Below are 13,776 nucleotides of genomic sequence, written 5' to 3' on the forward strand. Positions count from 1 at the left end.
AGTAGAGATTAGGCATAGGCAGGGAATAACTAGGATACACAGTGAAAGCGTTAACATCCCTGATCTGCCTGAAATGCTCTAAACATCTGCAGCGGAAAGGCAGCATCTACAGTGACTGAACCATAGTATTGCCTAGGAAAATCTACCGAGAGTGGTTTATGGAAACTTTGTGCTTAATTCTGTGTTGTATACACTTTTCTTAGTAAGATGGAAAATGTTTGGCTAGAGAGATGGCTCATTGGTTAAGAGTACTGGTTGCTAGTCCAGAGGACCTAGGTTCAATTCCTAGCACTATGGCAGATCACAGCTGTCTATGACTCCAGTACTAGGGCATCTGACACACTCATAAAAATACACACAGTCAAAACATCAATGCACAGGAAATAAAAATTTGAGAAAGAAGGAAAAACTGGAGAATTTGCTGAATGGCACTGATATGCCAGCATTTGACAAGGTCATTGTCACTGATTGTGTTAAGATCCTCAACCTCACTATGTTACCTAAGTTTAATGTTCTGGAGTGATCAGTTCAGTGCATGGAATTAAGTGGAATATCTATGATAACCGAACCATAAAAACATGTACAGAAGGTAGGTTTCAGGTTTGGGGATGGAGGCTAATGGGAAGGAAGGGGCGTAGAACAATGCAATGCTGAGCCCTTCTTGGATTACCCCTGAGAACAAATACAGTGATGAGATGGAAAAGAAAAAATAGGAACTTATAAAAAGCATGAGAGAATGTAGTTGACTTCCTGAAAATTAAATTATTCTGATTTTCTTCCTTCTCTCTTTTTGATTTATCAACTCAAGGTAAGCCTCTTGTGTTGGAAATAGTTACACTCTAAGGAAAATGTGAGCATAAACTCTGGAGGTAGAATGTAAAGACAGAGAGTGCACATAGACAGCTGGGTGATGGTGCTTGACTTTAATCCCAGCACTTGGGAGGCAGACGCAGGCGGGTCTCTGAGTCTGTGTCCAACTTGGTCTACATAGTGAGTTCCAGGACAGCTGGGGCTGCCACACAGAAAGTCCCTGTCTTGAAAACCCAAAGTGAGGAGGGAAGGAGAACCCGAGAGGAGGGGAGGAGAGGGGAAAGGAGGGAAGGGGAGAAGGAAGAATGCAGATAAATAGTTTCTGAAAACTCCAAGCTCAGTTCCATCCAGTAAATTAGACATGGTTGTCCTAGACTATAATTACAGTTTGGGGGATTTTAAATAAACCCAGCTTATATAAACTACAGAAATTGTTGCTCTTGTCCCTGAAATACTGGTACCACCTAACAGGTGAACAAGAGTTTCTGGGCTGACTGCCTCTGTCCACTAACCTAGGTGTAGTCCCGGAAGCATCTGGCCTCCCTACAATCTTATCTATGCCTAGCATGTTTTCAGCCTAAGCTGAATAAGCTCACCGTTTCCAGTTCTTTCTGAACTGGAGTTAGCTGATTCAACTGGGCTGTTCTGGCTCAAACTCCTCTCCCAGCTGACTTGTTCAATCTAGCTATTCTCTTGGCCTCTGAATTGCTCTACTTGGCCTCAAACTAACTTAAGCAATCTTTTCTATTCTTCTGGCTCCTTATCATCCTCTTGTTCCTTCTGTCTTTATCTGTGTTTAGCTTGTCTCTTCGATCTATCTCCATAAAACTCTCTGGTAGAACTGCCTCCTCCCTCTCTGCGCTGCTCCACGCTCCCTCTCAATGCTACTACACAGCTCTCCACATCCACTACTGTATTCCCGCACTGCACCCTCTTCTCCCTACATTGTCTTTCTATCAACCTTCCCTTTCCTCTTTCTTCTCATGAGACTTGGGCATATTCTATTCTGTCAAATCTCACTCTGATTTGTCTTTTTTTTTTTTCTGTCACACAATTAGATGTCACTTTCAAGCTAACTTTACCTTGATTGTTTGGGATTAAAGGTGAGTACCAAGGGTGTGTCTGTTTTCTAGCAATAGGGATTAAAGGTGTGTGCTAAGAGCTGAGACACACTCTAACTAGAAGCAGATTGAAATATCTTATAACAATTTGATAGCAGCATAGTGGGGTATGGCTGTCACAGACCTGGCAATGCATTTTGGGAGGATTATGGATGGACTTTGGAACTTTGATTATAAAAGACATTGAGTGTTATGAACTTTGTGGCATGTTTTGTGGGCGTCTGGAAGATTACAACATAGAAAGCAACGCAGTGAATGGAGGCCTGGCTTGGGAAATTTCAGAGGGAAGTTTAAAGATACTAGTAGGGCTGTTTTCTATTTTAAGATTCTGTGGTACTGGTTAGCTGGGGTTAAAAATCAGTTGTGATTAACAAGATACCAGAAGTCCTAAATCAAAACCTTTATGTCACTGGAACAATTGATATCGATTAGCTGGAGCTAAAAAATTAGCGAAGATTAAGAAGAGAACCACATCACTGAGGTGACATGTTCTGGGAAGTGTTTCCTGAGAATACAGAGAAGCTGTGTTCCAAAGGCAGCCTCACCTTGGCATGAGGTGGTATTTCATGTTGGCAGCTGGACTCAGTAAAGCATGAGTCATTTTACACAAAGCCAGTGGTACTGACTTTGAAAGCATGAAGAAGTCGCAGAGAGAAACTGATGTTTGACATTGGGAGAGGAGAGGGGGTTGGTGAGCGTAGTACAGCTTCGGTGGCAGTTGAAGGCCCAGGACTAAAGGCATCATGCAGAGAGGTTGAGACTTCACACCAGCAAAAGAATGTATGAGAGGCTATTGGTGAAAATGCAGCACGGTTGCAGTAAGAACACCAGCAGTTTTGAAGATGCCAGTACCTTGGAATGACCACCAAGAACAGCATCAGCAGCAAATACAGCCAGTGAGAGCCTAGAAGATTAAGCTGTCTGTGCTACGGAGGGCGGATCTGGAGAAGTAACCCAAGTCCTTCTGAAGAGCCCAGAAGATAGTGTATGGATCCTAGACCTCGGACGTTGAATTATTTACGGTCTTGGAGTTCAGTATTGTTTGGTTTAGATTGTGACTGTGCCCTGGTTCTTCCCAAAAGAACAAAGTATTTGAATTAATTTTGATATTTTTTACAGGAGCCCACAGCTGAAAGACCTTGAACTTCTAGAAGAGATTTGGGATTTTGAACTTTGAACAGAGATTGAAGATTTTAAAGAGACTGAAATTTTAATGTGTTTTAACTTATAAAGACTGGGGGACTTTTAAGGTTATTTATGTTTTTAATATGAAATATTGGAGATGACTATAAAAGGAAGCATTGAGGGTGGATATTGAGGTCTTTGTGTTCTGTGTTCACAAGGGGTCACCTGTACTGCCTGGGTTTGAATGGCAACTCGATACCAGTGACATCAGAGAAGCCTCATTTGAGGAAATGCTACCATGAGATCCAGTTGTAGGGCATTTTCTTAATTAGTGATCAATGGGTGATGACCCAACCCACTAGTATCATCTCTGAGCTGATGGTCCTGGGTTCTATAAGAAAGGAGGCTGAGCCAACCATAGGAAGCAAGCTAGTAAGCAGTACCCCTCCGTGGCCTCAGCATCAGCTCCTCTAGCTTCCAGCCCTGCTTGAGTTCCTGTCCTCCCTTTCTCCCATGATGGAAGAAAAACACCCTTTCTTCCCCAACTTGCTTTTGGGTTAGGGTATTTTTGCCATAGCAACAGAAACCCCGACTAAGACTCCGAGAAGTTTATTTATGAAAATAGTGTGTCTCAGTCAAATTCATGCCCACTCTCCTCCCTTAAACTTTCTCCATACTCCTTTACCACGTTCTCCTCCCAACTCCACATACACGGCTTTTCTTTTCCCCAGCTACTGAACACACTGTGTTGTCAGTATATGCTCAGGTGTAAACCATCCTGTGGACCATGAAGAGATGATCAAGGATTGCGTCCCTTAAGAACACCAACTCTTCCTTCTCCAATAGTCATCAACTACCTCTAGCTCCTCAGCTAGAGGTGTAGCTATGTGATCCCTCCCTGGTCTATGGTGGAATGCTGCCTGACTTGATCTTGTCCAGGTCTTGTGTATACAAGCAAAGTCACTGTGGATTCATGTGCTCTACGCTTCTGATGTACCTCGAAAAGAGTTTCACTGATGTTCTCCATTTCTGGCCCTTACAATCTTTCTGCCCAGTCTTCTTTGATGATCTCTGAGGCTTCAGAAATATAGGCATGATGCAGATGTCCTGTTTAGGTTGTACAATCCAGTTTGTTTCTTCCCTTGGCCTAGATATGAATCTTTCTGTTGAGTGTCATTGTCCTGGTTTGCATATGCCTGGCTCAGGGAGTGGCAGGATTAGATGTGGCCCTGTTGGAGAAGGTGTGTCACTGTATTCTGCTAACAGCCTTCAGTTGAAGATGTAGAACTCGGAGCTGTGCCTGTACCATGCCTGCCTGGATGTTACCATGCTCCCACCTTGATGATAATAGACTGAACCTCTGAACCTGTAATACAGCCCCAATTAAACAGTGTCCTTTATGAGAGATGCCTTGGTCATGGTATCTGTTCACAGCAGTAAAATCCTAACTAAGACAGTCATCTACTCTGAAACAACGCTTTTCTGATGAGGGTTGAGATGTGCCCTAATCTATAGGTGTAAAGACAAGTATTTAGGGAGTAATTTTATCTATGTCCATTTAGCAAGGTAATGGCAGTAGGTTCTCTTTTGGGTCAAGCACAGTCATGGGTTCTTAGCTCACTTCACAGTATCAAGCACGAGTTCTGTTTTGTAGAACAGGCTTTATATTTAATCAGAAAGTGTCTGCTTATTCCTGTAACATTCCGGCCAATACTAAACCAATGGGCATATATTGCCAGGATGGTGACTGTAGCTCACAAGAACCACAGCTGCATGAGGCGTTTGATGATCCTTATCAAGAAAAATAAATAGTCTTTTATTCCTGAGATAACAACAAACATTTTGAAAGTTCAGTGACAAAAGATCCCACTTAAAAGTCACTACCGATATTCTAAAATAAAAAAAATAAAATATTTTTAAATGTATAAAAGGTATGCCTTAAAAATATAAAAATATGAGAAAGGTTATTTAAAAATGTGTGGCTACATGTAGACTGTATGGGGTATTTTGAACTTTGTATTCTAATTATAATATTTATCTTAATGAATATATAGGAAAGATATAACTTAAAACAAAAGTGAGGGTATTAAGAAGGCTGAGGGATGTAAGGCGCATAGTGCCCTTGAAGAAGACTCAAGTTCAATTTCTAGAGTCCTTATGAGGCAGCTCACAACTACCATGGAATCTGATAACCTCTTTTGGCTTCCACAGGCTACCCCACTCATGAGCACATATCCCTGACAGACTTCTACACATATATGTATCTAAAAGTAAAAGGTGAGTACTGTAAGGAGTGAGCACTATAAAGCTAAATAATTAAAATACAGAAGTAGGAAGCTTACAGCTTACACTTGTGTTACTATCTTAAGCCAATGAAAAACAATTACTAAGTAGCATTACAATAGTTAGACCCCTAATTGAACACAGAAAGAAACAGTTAGAACCTTCCTGTGTGTACAAATAAAATATTGTACAAAATGAAAAAAACAGACAGTGATAACACATAGTTAGAAAAAACAGAGAAGAAGATATATATTCTTGGGTTTATGGAAACTATTACAAAAGAAAACAGAAAAGATATATGTGTGTTAATGGAAGCTACCAATGAAAAGCTTGGGAAACAATGGCCATAGAACAACAGCCTAAAAATGTAGGCCAAATTTTACATTTGTAGGATGATAATGCTTTATAATAAAATTAGAAGATGTCAAAGAAATTTATTATTGCTGTGTTTTTTAATGTTTTTCAGAAATCATGAGGTGCTTCAGTGTGATCAAAATAAATGAATAGTGGCCACTGTGTGAATAAATGGACCTTGAATGCCAACAGTTGTTACCGTCATAATGATTGAGAATTTTCCCTTAGCTAACAGATGACTTCTGCTGTTACATAGATGCCTGCAGATGCACAGCTGGGAGGGAGAGACATAGGTTTCTATAACAACCCTGGCCCAACCTCGACTCCCACAGCCAACCCAATATAAAGCAAGAGACTAGACAGGAAGCCACCAAAGAGAACTCTTAAAATGTAACACAGATGCTCAAAAGTAGGTCTCCACAATGGTTGGGTTCTGGCATAGGTGTAGGAGGGGAAGAATCAGTTCTTTTTTAAGGGGCAGGCCACTGAGAGTTTGACCACACTCCAGTGAGTATATAAATGACACCAAGAAAATTAACTAACTCCCTCTCTCTCTCTCTCTCTCTCTCTCTCTCTCTCTCTCTCTCTCTCTCTCTCTCTCTCTCTCTTTCTCAATCTGTTTTAGTTTTTTTTTTTTTAACCTTCTTTTAAAGATTGGGTCACAAGGCAGAGGGACAGACATGGAAGGGGTGAGAAGTAAGTGTGACTCAGATGTATGATGCGAGACTTCCAGAGGATTAATGAACAGTTTTATGTAGGGAAAGAAAAGAATTTTGCTTTCTCAGGTAGAACTAAGGGGGTTAGAGAGACGGCTCAGCAGTTAAGAAAACTGATTGTTCTTCCAGTAAAAACTGGGCAGCTTTGAACATTTAAAACTCAACTGTGTTTCAGCAATTTCATACCTTTAAGTATAGTTTCAAAACTCTGATATTAAAAAAAAAAAAACAGACAAAAATTTTTCTGCAGATTTTGAAAGTTAGAGTTGAAAATGGGAATGTGCAAGTGTGTGTGTGTGTGTGTGTGTGTGTGTGTGTGTGTGTGTGAAATCAATATAAAGCAATATATTTAAAAAGCTGTGGTCCCTGCCACTAGCCTGGGACCTGCTCTAGAGCCTCTGACTGCCTTGAATTACCAGCACAGGACATTCACAGAACCTTTAACAATCTTTATCCACTCATGCATAGCACAGTTCTTTGATACAACAGAAAAGCCATAATGAGTGTTTGGTCAGTGAAAGCCTATTTAACTTCCTCAGAACACATAAGCCAACATTCTCTTTATCTTAACCTCAATAAAAAGTAAGTGAAAATCTCTCTCACACACATTAATCTGAATGACTCACTAGTGAACATTATGGTTAAAATTGCCTTGTGATTCTGAACACCAGGAACTAAATGCTGGGAGGAAAAGTGAATATGGCAAGAATAAATGATCTGCGTGCACAAAATTCTCAAAAATAAATAAAAGTATCTCATTTTAAAAGTCAAAAATAGTAAATTAGACAGAGAGGAAGAAAGAAAGAAAGGAAAAGAGACAAAGAAAGAAAGAAAGGCAGAAAGAAGGGAAGAAAAAGCGAAGGAAGGAAAGAAAGAGCGGGGGGTCTTGGGCTACATTGAGTCTCAGTCACCCACAGCCCACCTCTGTGCCTGGCCGAATATCCTATAACTCTCAAAATCTTGAACTGTATTCTTAGGTGACCTCTAGCTTTTCCTGATACAAAATCTAAGAAGTTTCAACTGAAACTACTAGAACCTTCCCCACTTTTCCGTAAGCCCCTAACCTGTAGCTTCTATCCAGGTATTCAGTGAACACTGACTCTTTACTCTCTCAGGTCTGTAACTAATAAAATCTCTTGTAAGGAAGGGGTGAAGATATAAAAATAAAAATGTCCACATGGCTTTAAACTGTTTAATTCTCAAACAGATTTTTGGGTCTTTCTTTGTATACTTTTTTTACAATTAAGTTAGCTCTTAATGTGTTTGTTAAGAGTTCCCAGGCAGTCTTGATGAGAAATTCATAACCACATTCACAGTAGAACATGGTATTTGGGGAGTCTTAATCTATGTACTCAAATTCAGGAGAACTCTGTGTTTTGTCAACACAAGCATGTGGGGGCTCGAGTGGGTGGAGCACGTGGATGCTGCTGGGATTACAGCTACTCTCCATAACTGAATGCATTCATGTTAGCAGATTAGGAAGGAGAATATTATCATCTTAACAGCACTGGCCCTGAGAAGAGTCGACAAGCTTCACCTCCTTCATCTGTGTTCACATCATCAACTGTGCAAAACGAACATCCACACCCTAAAACTGAGATGAACTGGTAACCGAAAGCACATAAAATTATATTGCTTGGCAAGAACCTTTAGAACAAGCAATGTTTCATAAATGCTACCTAAGAAATCTAACAAACATGGAATGAGCTAACTTAATGTAGAAAGAAACAGACAATCAAAGACCCAAAATTCCATTGGGATATTATACATATTTTAAAGCAAGGCAAACACACTTTATTTCTATATCTTCATCTTGCCTTGTTTCCCAGCATTAACCTCTTGAGTCTCTCAGTCCACACAGGACTGTGGGAACATCAGAAAGTTCCCAATTATGATTATACCCTAGAAGTAACCCTTAGCATGTGGGCTCCCACTGTGATTGAGAAAGATATTCACATTTAACGCTTTAGGTGGGCCTGGGGAGATGGCTCAGTGGTTAAGAGCACTGACAGCTCTCCCAGAGGTTCTGAATTCAATTCCTAGCAACCACATGGTGGCTCACAACCATCTGTAATATGATCTGATGCCCTCTTCTGGTGTGTCTGAAGGCAGCAACAGTGTACTCATAGATTAAATAAATAAATAAATAAATAAATAAATAAATAAAATGCTTTAGGTGTTTACATTTAGCAGATTCTTTAGATCACGTTCACCTAACTTTTGATCCAAATTTAGAATGATCAAATTAAAACATGAAGTGGAAGATGTGATTGATCAGTGCTCAGAGCTGTCCCGAGGAGCAGCTGCTGAGGATCTGATGTAATCAATGTTCTGAAGGAGACAGAAACTTGGGTAACAGACACACGCTTAACAAAAGTGTTCAGATTAAACCCTTAAAACTAATACACTCGAGTTGACCTATCTCTCATAACGTTTTAGAAACTTTAGGAGCAAATACAAAACAGACCAACATTTATGGAATAAAGTAACACCAATTTATTATATTTTAAGCACTTTTTTACTAATAACAAAACAAAGGAACCAAAAAATACCATCTAGGCTATGGCTTTAGCTCAGTGGAGGCGAGCCTTCCAGACATTCACAGGTACTGCCAAAGATTGCCTGTGAGAGAGAAATGCTAGGCTCTGGAGATTTTCAACATCCAAATAATATCCTAGATATTCTCAAAGAAGATTCTACTCCAATACAAAAATGTCTAAATTTTGATGTTAGGATTAAAAACACAGATAGCTCACATATTACCCAATCCAAAATAGAATTGGAAAATATGAATATGAATCTTACACTTAAAGTAATCTTAAGTATACAATTTTAATAGAGAAAGAAATTATGGATTGGCTTATGTGGAAGCACTAAACTATGTTAATTTAATTTTTTATTGAGATGACTATAGTCTCTTCTATCAAGTGAGTAGCAGAGCTTCAGTGGGGCTTTTTTCTCAAAAAGAGAATTGAATTGAACCATTATTTAGGAGGCCATTTCTTATCTTTGCCAGCTATATTAAGGATATTAACATGACTATAGTCACCCAGGCATCCTCTTCTGCTCAGTAATTAATATTCCCGGAGAAAAAAGCAGATAATCTTCAGCATATTCTAGTTTTATGTAGACTCTTCTAATCTGAAGTCACACCAGAGCCTCCCTTCTAGATTTCTCTGTGGTTTGATTAATTCTGACTTCTGGTACTGCTTTTTACACCTGACAGACACAAGGCCCCTAACCTTCTTAATGATTACCCTTATGCCACATCAATTTCTTTGCTTGGACTTTCTAAGATGGAAGAATTTTTTCCTAGCTAAATTCTGGTGTGCTCAAGACCTGGACACTGGAGGAGACGAGGAGTCACTTACCTGGGCTGCTCAGTTCCCAGACATGTAAGTAGGAATGAGACAGTCTTTAGGCTATCTTAATTCAACCCATCTCAGTTTGCTGAACTGTTTAAAGAGGAAGAAGTGTACCCAGCTCCAGACTGAAAGAGCTTCCTTATCAAAGTGGGGCAAAAGTGAATTTTGGTCTGAACAGAATACACACACACACACACACACACACACACACACACAGTCACTATCCTGGTTAATTGTGGCTTCTGCCCCCTACTCCATGGGTTCTCAGGCTTTTGTTCTCCAACTAGTGCCTGTGATGTTTGCTCAGTGGATTCTTCGGTTGTAAATCTCTGAAGGAAACTAAGCCATCCTGGGGCTTCCTGACTACAGTGAGCAGAGTATGAAACATCTTAGTGTCCTGCAATCACAGGTGACAATCCCTTGCATTGGACCCTTTTTGAAGAAGGGCATACCTGTACCCTAGTGAGTAGGACTTTCTGAACAAGCCTGATACACATATATAACATCTCAATATTATATGCTGCAGCTCAAAGACCCTAAATTACCCATAGAACTTTAGTGAGGCATCTAAAGTTTGGGCTTGAGCGACGTGTCTAAGAGATTAGGAGCATGTGCTTCCCTTGCAGATGACCCAAGCTGGGCTCCCAGCATCCACACCAAACTTAAAAACATATGTCATTCCAGTTCCATGGGATCCATCTGCTGCAAGTCAACTCACCCTCTGTCTCTCTGTCTCCCTCTCTCTCACACAAACAAATCATACATAAAATTAATAAATATTTTTAAAATGTGTAGTTCTATGGACATATTGAAGTGCTCCTCCTTTGAGAAGGTTTGCAATATAATTCTGGTTAATAGCCTGAAAAATGTTTATCTTTGCTTTGAGGTTAACTTGATTAGCAGCCACAGTGTTTGCATTCTCTGAAGTCACTGTGTACAATTTACTTTTTCCTCTTGTATTCTAGGATGACTGAGCTACAGACTCCATCTCAGCATTCCAGAAACATCTCCACCTTTTCATATGTAGAATCTCTGGCAGCAGTTAAATCATAAATAGAATGTTGAGGAAATCTGCTTTAAAAAACAAACAAACACTTGTTCATTTTTAGAACTTCTGACCTTCCTCCAAAGCTAATAATAATTACATTTTATAGCCCGTTGGGCATTTTGCTTCTGTAAATAAGTAGGAAACTTCAGGCCTTACGTTCATTGCATTTGGTGTTACTAATTTGCATTTTGAGTGAATGCAAAGTAAAAAATTAAACAAGCTCAGCTCTGAGGTAATGTGTGATCAAATCACAATAGGTACAGAAAATGTAACCTCTCCCGCCCCTTCCTCCCCTACAGCAAACAAGCACGTGAAGCAAAGCACCACTACCACCAAGTCTGAAGAAGGAATCCTCTGCCTGAAGGAAAGGGCAAAAGAAAAAGAAGGGCTAAGCCCTTAGGTAGAAACCCTGCGGGGAGGCTCTACCCTCTTTGCACGTACTCTGTGACAGCTAGTCACATGGGCTTGGTTATAGCTCTAGAATTATATAATACGACTTCTGATATTTCCTCTTCCGCCTCTGCAGCTAGAGAAGGTAGAGAGCAAACTAAACTAGACATTATGGTCAATTCTGGGCCATGTGTGGGCTCTTTCATTGTTATTAGGTGTCGACTGAGTAGCTAGGTACCTTAGGAGTAAGACTGGGTCACCTCAGGTCAGCCACAATTCTTTTTGATCTTCTCAAATGGACAATGTCATAGTCCTCGGAGAGCCCTTGCTCTTTGAGAGTATCATAAAAACCAGCTTTTCTCCTTTCCACACCCCTCTTTGTTCACACCTTCCCTCTTACGGAAAGAAGGATCCAAGACCTTTCAATGTGACTGTGTCCCTAGTTCCAACACCGGACCTGACCTGTAACAGCTCAGAGAACAGATTAGTCTGCCAGTGTCTACATCAAATTCTGGGTCCTCAGGATACACTCACGATTAAAAAACAAGAACCTCTCCCCTTCTCTCTCCCTCCCTCTCCCTCTCTCTAATTAATTTATTTAATTTACAACCTGATGGAAGCTTCCCCTCTCCCCCTTCTCTCTCTCTTTCCAGTTCCTTTTGCTCCCCTTCCATTCCCCCATCCTCGAATTCTCCTCTTCTCTTCAGAAAAGAGAGAACTCCATTGGATATCAATCTGCCTTTGCATATCAAGATACAGTAGGACTAGGCACATCTTCTCCTATTGTGGTTAAATAAAGCAGCCCAGTTAGGGACCGGATCCAAAGGCAGGTAACAGAGTCAAACACAGCCCCTGTCCCTGCTGTTAGGAGGCCCACATGGAAACCAAGATGCCCAATTATTACATATGTGCCAGGGCCTGGGTTTGTCCCATATATGCTCTCTGGTTGGCAGTGCACTTTCTCCAGGTTAGTGTAGGTTTTCTTTTAGTGTCCTTGACTTCTTTGGCTCCTTCAATCCTTCCTCCTCCTCTTCCACAGGATTCCCTACGCTCTGCTGTGGTCCTCTACATCTGCTTACATCATCAGGTGCTGGGTGAAGCCTCTCCGATGACAGTTATGCTAGGCACTTGTTTGCAAGTTGCCACGGGGTTCTCTTCCTCCACCCCAAACCCGTGTGTGTGTGTGTGTGTGTGTGTGTGTGTGTGTGTGTGTGTGTGTATAGCCCTGGCTGTCCAGGAACTCATTCTGTTGAACAGGCTGGCATTACACTCAAAGATTCAACTGTTTTGGCCTCCCAAGTGCAGAAATTAAAGGCCTGTGCCACCAGTACTCTATCCAAACAGGACTCCGTGCCCCTCTATAACATCTAAAATGCTGATTAGTCTGTTAAATGGACTCAGTTTCTCCCCCAAGTGCTAGCTCCTCACTCAAAACCGGTGGCCTGGAGTATCTTAAGAGTAAAGTTGTGGGGATTCTGTAAACCCCACCCCTCAGTTACCTAGCAATAGCCAGGTATGCTCCACCCCAGTGACCTGACACTATACAAGGGGCTCTCTCTCTTGTCTCTCTAGGCCTCCTGGCTCTCTTGCAGCCATACCCTCCCTCTCTACCCCTCCTCTTCCCCTTTCCTCCCCCTCTACCTCCACGTGCTCATGGCCGGCCTCTACTCCTCTATTCCCTTCTCCCTTTCTCTGCCTCTACCACCCTCTTAACTTTCCCATGAGCTGAATAAACTCTATTCTGTACTATACCGTTGTGTGGCTGGTCCCTCAGGGGGAAGGGATTCCCAACATGGGCCCCTCAGAGGCATCTCCCTTGCCCTCAGGCCTCGGCCACACCTTCATGGGCCATATGCCCCCCACTCTCTTCATCCTTCCCCTAACATTGGTGCTGAAATCCGGAACATCATCTTTTCACAACATTGGTGCCCTGTGACTTTTCCTTTCAGTGACTTTTCCTTTCATTGGTGCCCGGTCATCTTTTCCTTTCAAAAGTTGTTTTCACTTTGACATCCTACAAGATTGCAAATTAGGCCAATCTAGCTCTTCCCCAAATCTCCTTTGTAATGCTTTCTGAATCTGAGTGTCCATTGTTCAACTTAGGAACCTCCTGTGACATTTCCTCTCAGGATCTATTTAGTTACTAAAAACTGCTTATTCCTCTTTATCAGGGCATATCTGTTTTACTTGGTGACTTTTCATTGTGACATTCTCAAACATACACATAATGTGCTCTGATTATAGTCACATTTGCCCACTCCTCTTTTTTCAAAATTACTAAGTACAGTCTCAGTTTCTCAGCATCACATCAAACTGTTTTGATCTTAAAATGTCAATAACATAATCTCCCTGTGCTTGTTTCTCTTGTCCTACAAACCACTCTTCACCTAACCCAGTCTTTACGAACAGGAATCAAAAAGTGTCTTTCCTGTACTTAACATGAGATAACACTTTCTTCTAATTCCACAATAAAATGGAATGTCTTCACTACAAGTCCTTGGACCCAATAACTCCATTTCAACCTCTCCAGGTTAGATTAGATAATGTTAGTAGCTGTAACATCT

This window comes from Micromys minutus (genome assembly GCF_963924665.1).
Source record: "Micromys minutus genome assembly, chromosome: 21".
Classification (NCBI taxonomy): Eukaryota; Metazoa; Chordata; class Mammalia; order Rodentia; family Muridae; genus Micromys; species Micromys minutus.